Source organism: Trachypithecus francoisi, unplaced genomic scaffold, assembly GCF_009764315.1.
Source record: "Trachypithecus francoisi isolate TF-2019V2 unplaced genomic scaffold, Tfra_2.0 Lachesis_group8, whole genome shotgun sequence".
Classification (NCBI taxonomy): Eukaryota; Metazoa; Chordata; class Mammalia; order Primates; family Cercopithecidae; genus Trachypithecus; species Trachypithecus francoisi.
Window position 1 is genome coordinate 111,054,757 of NW_022681473.1, and position 14,270 is coordinate 111,069,026.

The 14,270-nt window shown below is 47.2% G+C and overlaps 1 protein-coding gene across 2 annotated transcripts in view; it reads left to right on the forward strand.

Annotated features, from left to right (window-relative positions):
* The window catches only part of UBASH3B (ubiquitin associated and SH3 domain containing B), a 162,539-nt gene that overhangs the window by 57,163 nt on the left and 91,106 nt on the right, over positions 1 to 14,270 (forward strand). The window lies entirely within an intron of this gene.

Below are 14,270 nucleotides of genomic sequence, written 5' to 3' on the forward strand. Positions count from 1 at the left end.
AAAGTTAGAAGACAGAGGTAAATGCAGTTTAGGAAAAGCATTTAGGAGGAGGAGGAAGAGCAAGTCCCAGAGTGGGCTAGTGGTTGGAGAGATGGTGGGGCCACCAGTGTTGTGCACACTTATTACATGCCAGGCATTGTGCTGCCCTTTGCGCACATCATCTCTGTATCATCACAACCACTCTGCAAGGCAGGTCCAGTCTCATCCCATTTTTTGAAAAGAAGGCTCAGGGACATTAAACACCAGACATGATCTCCCCCACCTGAAAAGTGGCAGAGCCAGAAGTCAAACATTCATCCATCTGGTCATGGTATCCTCAGCCTCTGCCTCCAGAAGCATGTGATCTTGTTAAATCATAGCTAATCCCGATATAGCCAAAAATGGGCACATAAAGGCATCAAAGTAGAAGGGTTTAGGGGGTGGAAGCTGCCCCAAAAGAGCCTGCTGGGGAGAATCGGGGAGGGGGACGGGGCATGTAGAATTGGTAGGCAATGGGAACACAGAAAGCCTATGCTGCATTCCACTTCCCTAGAACTTTTGCACTCTCGTTCCATAAGGTGAGGAATTCCAGGTGGGTAGGCTTTGGCCTAGAGACAGGGTGGTGGGGGTGGAGATGGTGGAGCAGTCATGGGAACATCGAGGCATATACCCTGGATTTTCAGGGATAATCATAATTTTCAAATCACCCCTTTCCATTGACAGGCCATAGATGAAACATTGGTCTTGACTCTTATTTCAGAAAATAAGGTCCCAGCAAAGTCAATGGGTGCCCTGTTCTCTGAGGACTGTTGGAAACGAGATTCATGGAAGGAAGCCTGGGCTCTCCTGAGTTTGTGCTTCAGTGTCCAGGCAGATCTCCTCAGTTAATTCCCCAGAAGGGAGCCCCCACCCTTCCTCTTTCTACACTCTGGCAAAGGGAGCTCCCAATCTTGCAGTCCCAGGCTCCCAAAATCTCTGTAACAGATATTTTTGGGGGTCCCCCATCTCTTGTCCAACCCTTGGAATTCGTAGTCATTTTAGTGCTTAGGGAAAGAGAGGAGAGGTAATTAGATCACATCTCTTGCTTTCCACTTTTCTGGCCTCACTCTCCAGCCAGGTGGGTCCCATCACAAGTCATCAAGAACAAGATGGTCACCCCTGAGGCCCAGGGAGGCTCACAAGACTCAGGCAGAGTGAAGCCGAGCACAGGGCAGGATATGATAAGCAGGCCTGAATGGAGCCTAGGAAGGCCGGGCACTGGCAGCCTTTAAGTGCCTTGCAAGGACATGTGCCAGGAGTGCGTGTATGCCTCTATGTCTCCTGAGCATGCCCCCGGGCACTTCAGCCTGGCCTTGGCCTCATTACTGCCTCATGCTGTGTAATGGGCACAGGTGCATGTGGAAGAAGAATCCAGGTTTTCTGATAGAACCAATTTCCTTTGCTGGAGTTTGCAAATAACCTGCTGTCCTTGGGCCTTCGTTTTTCCATCTCTAAAATGGGAATACTAATTCTGCCTTCGATGTCCCACTGACCACATATACCCCTCACAAGGATACTGTGAGGACAAGTGAGTAATAGCAAAGAACCTTAAAGCTAAAAGAACCCCAGGGTTCATTTTTTCTATCCCTTTACCTCCAGCCAAGTTCTCTACACAACAATACCCACACCAAACAAAGGAATGTGCCGGGCATAAAGACCATCTAGAAAGGACAGCCCGCAGCTTCCCCTTGGTTTGAAGCCAAGTTGGAAGTTGTCATGCCAGCTGCATTTTTTTTTTTTTTTAACTGCATTGCTGTTCATCATCAAGTAATTCAGGACACTGGGGGGAAAAAACTTCTCTGAAAATGAGGGAGTGATTTGCAGCATCTGTTATTTCCTTTTTAATTGAATCTGTTCTTCTCAGATACCAGGAGCAAGTGCCAAAGTCAGCAGTAGAATTCAGCTGTGTACATTTTGAACGAGCTGGAAGATAAGTTTATGAGCACTATACGGATGCAGATTATACAGATACCAGATGGCCAGATTGTCCTCAAAGTCCTCTGGAGGGCGGTAGCTGACATGAAGCTCCAGCATGAGGAGGTGGGAGGTCTGCTGACTTTCCTAAGGAGCTGCTTGGGTAGATACATGCCCAGGGTGGACTTGGATGCTTCCTTGGTGGGGGACCCATGTCACATGAGAGGGGCTTTCTCAGCAGCCCAAATGGACCCAGGGGCTCTCATGCTTCCTTCCATCCAGGCCCTGAGTAATAGGCACAAGCCAGGGTCCCACTGGTACTCGCTCTTCTCCCCTCACATTCTGCATCCTTGTTGAGCACCAGGAGGGTCACCAAGGGAAGCTAGGGAATTTCTACCCCAGAAAGTACCTAACAGCCCTGACTAGCTGGGAGGCAAGAGAAGAACTCTATGGGTGTCACAGGTGCCTTCCTACCCATGGTGTTACAAAAACAAAAGGAAACACCCTGAACTATAAAGAAATTCACTACCAAGTGCACTTTCTTAACAGCAGTTACGTTTGCTGGAGAAGTAGGGATTTTGCTCCTGGATGAGTGAGCAATAGTGGTACAGGGATGTACATCTCTGAGCTGAGCCCCAGCAAGCTGACTGGACATTCATCTTTCTTCTCTGGTGTTTTTTCGTCTGTTTGTTTATTTTTGAGATGGATCTCGCTCTGTCGCCCAGACTTCAGTGTAGTGACACAGTCTCGGCTCACTGCAACCTCAGCCCCCTGGGTTCAAGTGATTGTCCTGTCTCAGCCTCCCGAGTAGCTGGGATTATGGGCATGTGCCACCAAGCCTGGCTAGAGATAAGGTTGCACCATGTTGGCCAGGATGGTCTCGAACTCCTGACCTCAGGTCATCCGTCTGCCTCGGCCTCCCAAAGTGCTGGGATTACAGGTATGAGCCACCGCACCCAGCCTCATCTTTCTTCTCTGAAAGGCCTACTTTCTGAGCCTTCAGGACCACAACTTGGAGATTGACACGCCAATCTCTCAGCTTGTGTTTGTCTTTCTTATGTCCCGAGACTAGACAAAGTAACTTGGTGTTAGTGTCCTCATTTTCACATAGAGGAGTTGAGGCTCATCTGGGGTGAAGCTCTCTTTAGGGATCATAGGAGGTGCACTGTAGATCCCAGGAGCAGCTACACAATGAAGAGAGGCCTTGGTTTGGGAGGTAAAAAGCTGTGTGATCAACTGACTCTGCGGCATCAGACAAATGCACGTGAAATCATGGATCTCACCCACCAGAGGAAGGTGGGAAGTTACATCAGTTGTGATAATAGATCTGTAGATACAAAAGCCCTTGGAAGGAATATCCTATGGAAATGGAAGATGTATCATAGCTTTAGCCTCTTAGGAGTGTACGTGATTTGTCCATAAAGATAAGCTTTATGTTAGCAATTATAAAGAAACTATAGGCATCTTGCATTTTTCTGAGAGCTGTGGCCAAATTCTTGGTAAGAGTTTTCTTGAAAATCATAGTATTTTATTTTGGGGGCCCTAAAGTTTATTTATCTCAGCCAGTCCCAAATCTGGCCACATGTTAGTCATCTGAGGAGCTTTAAAAAATATGAATACTCAGGGTCACCCCTGAAAATTCTGATCCAGTAGGTCTTGGGGAACATGAGAATCTGTATTTTTACTGTACTGCCCCAGTAATTCAGATATGCAGCTGGCTTTGTGACCTAATCCAGTCCAGCCTTCCATCAGATGTTTATATCCAGGTTAGAAACCACCTCTGGATAACTTAAGCAGGAAAGGAGTTTAGGTAGCTCACAGAACTGATCAGGCTCCTAGATAGTCAGACTCTGGAAACAGGCAGGAGCCAAGGACACTGCTGCGGACACTTGCCATGACCCCTCCACTCTTGGTCACTTGAGGTTCCAAAGTCTTTCATGGGAGCAGTTGATTGCCTTCGTCTAAGTCATATGCCTGGGCGTCATCTGTCAGGAAGGTGAGAGAACGTCTGCCCCATCACCCTTTTCAGCGGGGCTCCCCCTGAACTCATATTGGGATTTCCCTAAATAAGAAGAGTGCTTAGATACCGGATAACCAAAACAACAATTGCTGTCTACAGTGTTGCCACAGTCATCAAGACTGTGCTTGAATTCCTCCATTCTTAGGGAGCCCACCACCTTATGAGGCCATCCAATTCTCTCTAAATCTGCCTTCCTGAAATTGCTACCTATTGGCCTTTAAGGTCTAAGCTTTCCCAAAATCTCATATTTAGGGGACATTGAATAAGAACACCTTCTGAATTTCCTCTTCTGCCTTCACTTTAAAACCTGAAGCAAGTGAGAGGGAGACCTCTTCTTCCAGGTATTTGGCCCCAAGGCAGCGGGGTAAAATGGAGAGAGTGAAGGATTGAACTCAGTCCTGGCTCTGACTCCTGGTTCTGCTGCTTAACAGTCGTGTGACTTTGGACAGATTGCTTCACAACTTGTGACCCTCAGTTTCCTCATCAGTAAAACTAAAGATACTGATGATGGTGACAATTAAGCCTGAACACTTTACCAATGTGCTTCCTCCTTCTGTCTTCGCACCGAGTGAAGCAATGTCAGCTGACGATGGGAAGGCAGGGTAGGATGGTGCTGAAGAACGGAGGTGTCTGGCAAGCCTGTGTCTGAGCCTGGGACACACTCATTATCTGCATAACCTTGTACAAAGTATTTACTTTCTCCTTTGCTCATCTGTAAAGCGAGTGTAATTATAGTACCTACATCATAGAGTTGTTCTGAAGACTAAATGAAATAAATTTGTTGTTGTTGTTGTTGTTGTTTGAGACGGAGTCTCACTCTGTGGCCCAGGCTAGAGTGCGGTGGCGCAATCTCGGCTCACTGCAAGCTCCGCCTCACAGGTTCACGCCATTCTCCTGGGGAGTAGTTGGGACTATAGGTGCCCACCACTACACCTGGCTAATTTTTTTGTATTTTTAGTAGAGATGGGGTTTCACCGTGTTAGCCAGGATGGTCTCAATTTCCTGACCCTCGTGATCCACCCGTCTGGGCCTCCCAAAGTGCTGGGATTACAGGTGTGAGCCACCACACCCGGCCGAGATAAATGTTAAGTGCTGACACAGTGCTTAGCATTTAAATAACACTTAAGAACTGTCATGTCTTATCATTGATTGGTGGCTGAGGTGGGATTTCATGGTCTGGACAGACCTTGCATTGCTGCCGTCAAAGGAAAATTGCCTTTTTCAAAACAGTTCTAGCGCTGTGTCAGTGTCTGTTAAGAATGAAGTGGTGCATATGCTGCGGCAGAGACCATCCAGAAAGCTTCTGAATCAATAGAACCTCCATGGCTGCTGTAGCTTCACCATAGCTATCATCTTTTAAGGCCATTTACCCGATCTGTCACCAAAGAGACACAGCAGAAACTGCTGGGGAAACACGGACCCGAAAGTCCAGTAATGACGGCTCCTCTCCTCCTCTTTCCATTCTCTCCACCCATCTGTTCCCCTACTTCCTTCAAAGCACACATCGACACACACCCCTCTTTTCTCTCTCAAAACAGGGGATAATTAAACCAAAATCCAAACATCCAGCAGAAGTTTATGCTTGAGTTTCAGAACACAACATATGGCTTCCCAGCCATTGCCAGGTTCTGTAAACCACAAAGAGAGAGGTCTCCAGCCTCCACTGTGGCCCCCTCGCTTTACCCCTATTTGCTAAAGGAGGCAGCACCCCTCCCCCTAGGACTAGAGGGTCATGGTGTTCAACCCCTTGAATTGTAGTCAAAATTATATTTTCCTGTCATTTGAAAATGCTCCAGAAACAGAGGAGATTCAAATGCTTCCTTTCCTTCTTGTCCCCGTTTCAGCCCTCTCTTTCCAGTATTGGAGTAGAGTCTGTGGGGACTGTGGAGAGAGGACGAGGAGGTGGAATTTCCTGATCGTGATGTAGTGTCCCTCTGTGGGGGCAGAAAAACTGCATGGTAGTAGCAGCAAGCTGGGGCTGGTGAGAACCCCGAGAGGAAGGGGGATCTCAGCTGCAGAGGAGAGCTCTGAGACTGGGTCTCACTCTGTTGCCCAGACTGGAGTGCAGTGGCTCATTCATGGCTCACTGCAGCCCCAGCCTCCTGAGCTCACATGGTCTTTCTGCCTCAGCCTCCCAGGTTGCTGGGACTACAGAGATGTAGCACAATGCCCAGCTAATTTTTTGTGTTTTTAGTAGAGACGGTGTTTCACCATGCTGCCCAGGCTGGATTATTTTTTATTTCTATTTCCCAAGTCACATGGAGGAATTGTGTCAGATTGGAGTCGAAAGAGGATGATTCTACCTTATCCCTCCCTCCACAAAACACACACATGGGCCGTGAGTTAGCTTTTCATCTCTGCCCCTCTAATATCCTTTGTGGGGCCTCTTGCGTGGGGAATCGCTGTCCACCCAGAGGCGTGGAACATCAGGATGTCCTTTCACCTCCTGAGGAAAGGTTGCCTGTGGGAGACCTTGCTCAGAGCTTTCAGTCTGCACCGCTCTGTAAGGAGGTTTGGATTGCAGACATGTCCTCTCTCCACCTGAGGGCAGGTAATGCAACCACAATATCACCCACTTCTGTAAAACTCCTGTCTAAGGAGTCCAATTCAGTTTTCTGAATCTTGAACACCAGACCAGGCTAAAGAGTGGAGCCCCAGAAAGCTTTGTTGGAAGGAAGAGAGAGACAAAGTGCCTTCCTTGCCTTTCCTCCCGGTGGAAGCTGTTGGCCATGGCTCTTCTAGCCTCATAATTTGGAGATGGTAGATGGAATCATGGCGATTATAGCCTCATCTCCCCTTCTCCCATCCTGTCCAAGTAGTCACACAGATTGATGCCTTAATTTCCCATAGCACAGCTGAGGCCAAGGTGCAACAAACTGAACAAGACTTTACCAGCAGCTCAGGATCAGGACGAGGTTTAGGATCAGCCCATTCTCAGGGGGTTCCCTCAAAGCTACCACTGTATGACAGAGATCCCTGTCCTCTAGCTTCCAGAAAAGTCCTCAAGTTTTGCCAGACTCCCGGGAGTACTAGCATAAGAAAGCAAGGCCCAGAGACATGGAGATTGTCTCTTCTTATCCCACCTAAGGCCTCCCTTCCGAATCCTCATTGCCTGTCCTATGAACTACCACTTCCTGGACTAATTGATAGCGGAAGGGCCAGGTTCCCTCTCTGTCCCTGGGGAAGTGATCCTACCCCACAGTCCCAGGAGATAATCACATCAGAATATAGCAGACCTGCAGTAGTGTGAGAGATTTCCTGGCAGTAAGAAGGGGTAGGGAGGAAGGAGGGCGTCCTTGCCACACCCAGGCTGCCTGGATCCTGTGGCCTCCACCATATACATTAGGTGTGGCTGTGGCCACAGATCAGCAGAGGAAGAAACACTGCACGCAGCGTGGATACTTGTAAATGTCAGTTGCCCTCAGTGGCTATAATTAGTTTCTCTGGTACCCTGTGTTCAGCAAAAGGGGGAAACAGCCCTTAGAGAGTGTGTGTTTTCCACCGCTGTACCTCGTGTGATACCACCACAGGTACCTTCTGGCGGACGCCAAGTTTCTCATTGTTCTCCAGGAACTGCTGTGACTGTTGGTGGCAGTTCTGCAACTCTGAGAAGTCACAGGGGGCCTGGTCAACCACGAGCAAATGACTTCCTGTTCCCTTCCCCTACTGTCCCCCAGCCCCCACAACACTAGGCCAGCCCTTGCCTGGTGAGAATGAATTCAACTGTATGTGGATTTCTCACCCAAGTTTTCTTTCTTTCTTTCTTTCTTTTTTCTTCCTTCCTTCCTTTCTTTCTCTTTCTTTTTTTCTTTCTTTTCTCTTTCTTTCCATTCTTTCCCCTTCCTTCCTTCCTTCCTTCCTTCCTTCCTTCCTTCCTTCCTTCCTTCCTTCCTTCCCTCCCTCCCTCCCTCCCTCCCCCCCTTCCCCTGCCTCCCTCCCTCTCTCTCTCTCTCTCTTTTGCTCTCTTTCTCTCTTTCTTTCTTTCTTAAGTCTCACTCTGTTACCAGCCTCACTCTGTCACCCAGACTGGAGTGCAGTGGTGCCATCTTGGCTCACTGTAACCTTCGCCTCCTGGGTTCATGCAATTTTCCTGCCTTAGCCTCCCAAGTAGCTGGGATTACAGGCACCCGCTACCACCTCTGGCTAATTTTTGTATTTTTAGTAGTCAGTTTCCTTCTCTAAGCTTCAGTTTCCTCATCAGATGATTGGTTTAGATACCCATGTCCACCAGTGCTCAAAATTTTACATCTGTGCTAAATTTAACCAGGAAATTTGGGGGTTATGTTAGTGATGTTTGCAATGGAAAAGAAATCGTTTAGGAAACTTAACATGGCCTGAAACTCTTTAAAAGTCTTCCTTACAATTTTTCTTGTCCCTTTCTTTTACTATTCTCTCCTTGTCTTTCCCCTTCATCCTCCTTAAAATAAGTCTCTGAGAGGGAAAAACCTGTGGTTCACACCATGAGTTCATCAGAACCAGGCATCCATGTATCCCATCACATAGGTCAATTAACCTCCCAGCAAAGGTAGTAATAATCAGCCTTGGTAGCTGGAAAGATCATTTCATCTATTTCTCTTCTTGCAAAACCTAATGTGTTAAATCAGATTCTTGAACAGTAACACTTCTCAAGTTGTCTATACTGGCTGTTTCCACTTCCTGCCCTCCTTTTTTCTTTTAAACTTATTTCAATCAGACTTTTGTCATGCTGCCCACCAAAGCTGCTGTCATCAAGGTCACTAATGGCCACAGTATTGCCATATATTGTGAGCAACTCCATCCCCCATCAGCAGCATTGGATGCAGGCGATCAGTCCTCTCTCCATGCTTCCTTAAAGACTCCTGGCTTCTAGGAGTTTCTTCTCTCTTGGTCCTCCTACTGCAGTGCCTGCTTCTGCTCCATCTCCTTTGCTGGCTTCCTCATCTCCTCACCTCAGCTGTTGGAGAGCCCTCAGCTGAAAACCACGGACACCTTCTCTTCTTTGTCTAAACTCACTCCCACAGTAGTCTCCAAACTCCTGACTTTATGTACTATCCATGTGCTGACAACTGCACTTACATCCCCCGCCCAGTCTTCTTTCCCATTTTCCAGACTCCGTACTCAACATCTCCTACGGTTGTCAAATAGGCATCTCAAACATGGGTCCTCCCACAGTATTGTCATCTGCAAGCAGGGTAACTCCTGCTTCCAGATGTTCATTCTAACCCCTTGGAGTCACCCTTAGCACCTCACTTTTTCCTTCATCCAGTCCATCAGTGAATCTGTCAGCCTCGCTGCTTCCACAGATCCAAATCCCTGGCATTCTCTCTTGCTTGTATTATTGCAACTGCTTCCAACCTGGTCTCCCTGTTTTGGCTTTTGCTTTCCTATAGTCTCTTCTCATCAGAATAGCTGGAGATCCTTTCAAAGTGTAAGGCAGATGGAATCACTCCACTGCTCAAAATGCCCCCAACGTTCTCTGTATCACAAAGTTAAATCTAAAGCCTTCATGTCTGTAGGTTGTTCCCTTGCTACCTCTCTGAATCTGTTTCCCAGCAGGCTCCTCCTTGCCCATTCAGCTGAAGCCACACGGTCTGTTCTTTGTTCCTTGAATACACTACACACTACACACACCACTGCCTCCGGCCTTTGTGCTTGCTCTTCCAGGAAGGCTCTTAGACAGCGATCCACAGCGCTCTCCCTCCCTGACTCTTTCATTACCTTTATCTCATCTTTCCATGCAAAATAGGAATCCCTTCCCACCCTTCCCTGCCTTATTTTTTCCAAAACACTTACTATAAGGCCCATGTATTTACTTACTGTCTGCCCTCTACCGTAGAATATAAACTGCAGGAGGTCAAAAATCTTTGTATGTTTTTTTCTCTGCTGTCTCCCCAAGGCTAGACAAATGTCTGACACATAGTAGATATTCACTTTATATTTGTTGAAAGAATGAATGACTCAGCCAGGCGCAGTGACTCACACCTGTAATCCCAGCACTTTGGGAGGCTGAGGCGGGCAGATCACGAGGTCAGGAGATCGAGACCATTCTGGCTAACAGAGTGAAACCTCGTCTCTACTAAAAATACAAAAAATTAGTTGGGCGTGGTGGCAGGTGCCTGTAGTCCCAGCTACTCAGAAGGCTGAGCTGGGTGAATCGCTTGAACCTGAGTGGCGGAACTTGCAGTGAGCCGAGATCGCGCCCAGACTCCAGTCTGGGCGACAGAGCAAGACTCTGTCTCAAAAAAAAAAAAGAATGAGTGACTCTAGGTCAGTTTCTACAACAGATTCTGAATGACCAACCAAGCTCCTTATGGAATTCTCTTCACTTAGAGTAAGCAGATCTTCCACAACACTACGGGGGGTGGGAGTGGGAATGTGGTGGCTGGGAGGACCACTAAATCTTTTCTGTTCTATATTGCTTTTCCATATGATGATATTTACCATACCAAGATTTCAGCTCTAGCTCAAAGCTTGCTTAAGGATATTTGTCAGAGTGAGCTTGCCTGAGAGTTCAGTAATTCTCAAGATGGTTTCCCTGAAAGAACCCTTGTTCAAACATCATCCCTTTGAAAGTCCTTAATCCAGACTGCCTGTTCTGCAGACATTCTCAGATGCATTATTTAAAGTTATTTCCAGTGGTGCGTGGGTGGGAGGTGGGAGCTACATTTGTTACTTAGTGGTTTCCAAAAGCCTTCCAGGATCTTTCCTTTTTACCCTAGTGAGGTTGCTCACTTTTAACCCTTCTTTTCCAAGTCTCCTAACATAACCTCTTAGGCTTAGTAGCTCATCGGAAAATCCGTTAATGCATTTCACTGCTATTGGGTGAAATTTAGAAACATGCTACTCTGTTCTTTGGGGATGCCTCTTAGGAGAGTGAGGCTTCTTTTTCTTGAGGAGTCAAAGAAGGACATTCATAGAAGATACTGTTTATTGGATGAACCAGTTGTACGGACTTTTTAATTCTTGGGAGAATGTTCATATCTGTGGTATAATGCATTAGTCATCATACTTTTGTAGAATAAAGACATCACATGGTATTTGCCCTCTCCCAGGGCCCTGCAACCTTTTGCATCTGTTATTTTGTTTGAAGCTCACAAAGCTTCCTGCAGTAGACAAGCTGTATCACATTTTACAGATGAAGACAGAGGCACGGGGAGGGTAGTGACCAACTGAAGGCTGCCCTTGATGGATGGCCCAGTGGGACCTAGAGCTCTGCCCTCACACTCTCTTGCTTCCTTGCTTTGCAAGACTTTCACTTATACATTTTGCCTCTCCTAATTCCCGATAGGTGTCCTGGTTCTCTTCTGTACTCCAGGAGCCCAGGTACTGGTCTCAAACACTTGATGATTGTCTTTTGCTGCAGGGGTCCATTTCTAACTAGCAACATCTTATTTCTGGTTCTCCTGCTTCTTCCAGCTACTGAGAGAGATGGGAAATGTCTGTGTGTCCCTGGATATTTTGAGACTGTTCTTTGTCTAGGAGAATGCTCAGTGGCAGAGGAAACCATCTAGATAATCCAAGGAGAAAACTGCCTTTCTTGAGTTCTTTGGTCTCTAAGCTCCAACTTGGTAGAGAATTGGGCTTCTTTTCTGAATATCCATAGCGAAGTCACATTCCTTAGAAATTCTTCACATACAAGTCTGACAGCTCTAGGGTTACCCTTAGGCATAATATTCAGACCTGGTATTTCTTTTACCACAGGGCTATAATATGGCCAGCCTTTGCACAGAGCTTTAGAGTTGTGATTATGCTTCAGAAACTCCCAGAAAGTTTCAGAAAATACAGATTCCTGGGCTCCTCCTGGCGATTTTAATTCAGTAGGCTTAAGAGGATCAGAAATCTGTAATTAAAAAAAAAAATCCTTTGGTAATTCTGACAATTAACCAGGCTTGGAAACCACTGTTTAGATTACAAAGTCCTTTTGTGTATAATCTTTCATTTGTACATCACAACACATGAGGAAGCCGTTAACCTATTTTTTTGCAGATGTGACTCAAATATGGTAAATAACCTATTCTAAGCCTCTAAGTTAGTGAATGGTAGAGCCAAGTCTCCAGCCTAAAGCCTTTGTCTCCAAACCTGATTTCATTTCCACTGTGATCTCCGTTGGAGACGCATTCTCCCATCTGTCCGTTGCCCCTGGGGTGTTGGTTCCTTCTCATACCCTGTTTTGCTAACCAGCAAAAGTCCAAATTCATCTGTTCTTCCCTGCCAGCAGCTCTAAGCAGATTTGGAGAAGGTGGTGGAAAGGCAGGCCCCAGGCAAGTGTCTCAAAGCATCCATCCTTGTCAGTTATCTGGGCTCATCAGACAACAGTGGCAGGCAGGCCCAAGAGACCTTTCAGCCCAGTTCCAAGAAAGAGTCCCGAAGAGCACAGGGTAGAAACCACAGGCCGCTGGCCTAGAGAGTTAGTGGTAAACCTTTCCTCTTTCCATGTGCATTGTGTTTTGGAGCTAGATCATCATGAAGACACCTCAAAAATCTCAAGTTTCGTTGTAATAGGAAAGAGGCAGGGTGGCCCTGGGGGTGACTATGGGAAACTTTTGAGTGGATTTTCTAGTGCTTCTGGGTGAGACTATGTCAGCGTGTAAAAATAACTTGAGAGCAGGGCTCTTTTGTCCTAGCTGGTTCTGTGTCATTGGGAGCTCCCAGGGTTGAAATGCTCATGTGGACTTTGGTGGGTGGTGCCCTCATCCCAGATTCCCAGTGTGGCAGCTATTCTCAGGATTTTAGAAATTGGAACCTGGAGGACCCTTTGCCTTAGGAATGGGAGTTTGATTTCTGGTTATTTCGTTCATTCATCTATTGATAGACACTATTACATAGGAGTTAAGAGCCTAAGCTCTGGAGGCAGACTTCCTGGATTCCGTATCTGGCTTTGCCACTTACTAGCTTTGTAATTGGTGTCACTGTGCCTCAGTGTACTCGTCGGTAAGATCATGATGACACTGGTACCTCCTTCTGCAGGTTTTGGCGAGGAGCAGATGAATTATTAGGTGTGGAGTGCTTAGAATCAGGGCAGGCACATAGAAGTTGTGGCATAAGTGCTAGCTTCACTGTTGTTTAGCAAACATCACGTTCTGGGTCCACCACTGTGGCACAGAGGCAACCACCAGGGTCCCACTTTGCAGGAGTTCACAGTTTACTGGGAGACAGGCATGGAAACAGACTACTGCCATGTACAGTTGCTGTTGACATGGGAAATGCTGTCATAGAGGAACAATCAGAGGACTGTGGGGACACAGAGGAGAGGCCAGCTGTGTGCCATGGATGGGCTGGGCCAGGCCTGAACTGGCTTCTTAGAGGAGGTAGCATTTGATCTTAAAATGTCATTAGCAATTCACCAGATGGGGGAAAGGGGAATGGCATTCCAGAGAAAGGCAGCAGCACACACAGGGCGGCAGAGGCATGACAACCCCAGCATGTGCAGGAAATGACAGAAAGTAGGGAATGTGCTGCATGAAAAGGAAGTGGGAGGTGAAGTGGAGAGTCCAGTGAGCGCCATCCTGAGACCCTAAGAATCATAAGCACCATGCCAAGGGATGTGGACTTTGCCCGGAGGAAAGGCACTTGAGACTCACTAGGAGTGTTTGAAGAACAGACTCCAATTTCTATTTTATTTTATTTATTTGTTTATTGATGAGACAGAGTCTCGTTCTTTCCCCCAGGCTGGAGTGCGATCTCGGCTCACTGTGACCTCCCACCACCCTCCCACCCCCACCCCCACCCCCACCCCCACCCCCTCGTCCAATTGATTCTCCTGCCTCAGCCGCCCAAGTAGCTAGGATTACAGGCACCTGTCACCACACCCAGCTAATTTTTGTATTTTTAGTAGAGGCAGGGTTTCACCATGTTGGCCAGACTGGTCTCTCTGACCTCAGGTGATCCATCTACCTCAGCCTCCCAAAGTGCTGGGATTACAGGCGTGAGCCACCACACCCAGCCTCAAATTTGGATTTTAATAAAATCACTCTGGTTGCTGTGATGAGCATAGCACCATAAACAAAAAAAAAAAAAAGAAGAAAAGAAACAAACTCAGTGCCTTGAGTACCTCACCCTTGTTAAATGTGAGTGTGAGGTATCTCAGAGAGGGCCCAGCATCAGCCGTGGTCAGGAGGCAAGGGTTTGGAAACTGTGGTGCTGATTCTGCCTACGACGTTCAGGGTACCCTGGAGAAGAGCCCTTCCAGTGTCTGGTCTCCCCATTGTTCTGTAGGTACAGTAGCGATATCATGCTCCCTTGCTATAGCTCATCTTTAGACAGTGTTGGAGGAGCATGGTATACTGGATTCCCTGCAAACATAGCCTGCTCAGGAGGAAAAGTGGGGCTCCATTGCTTG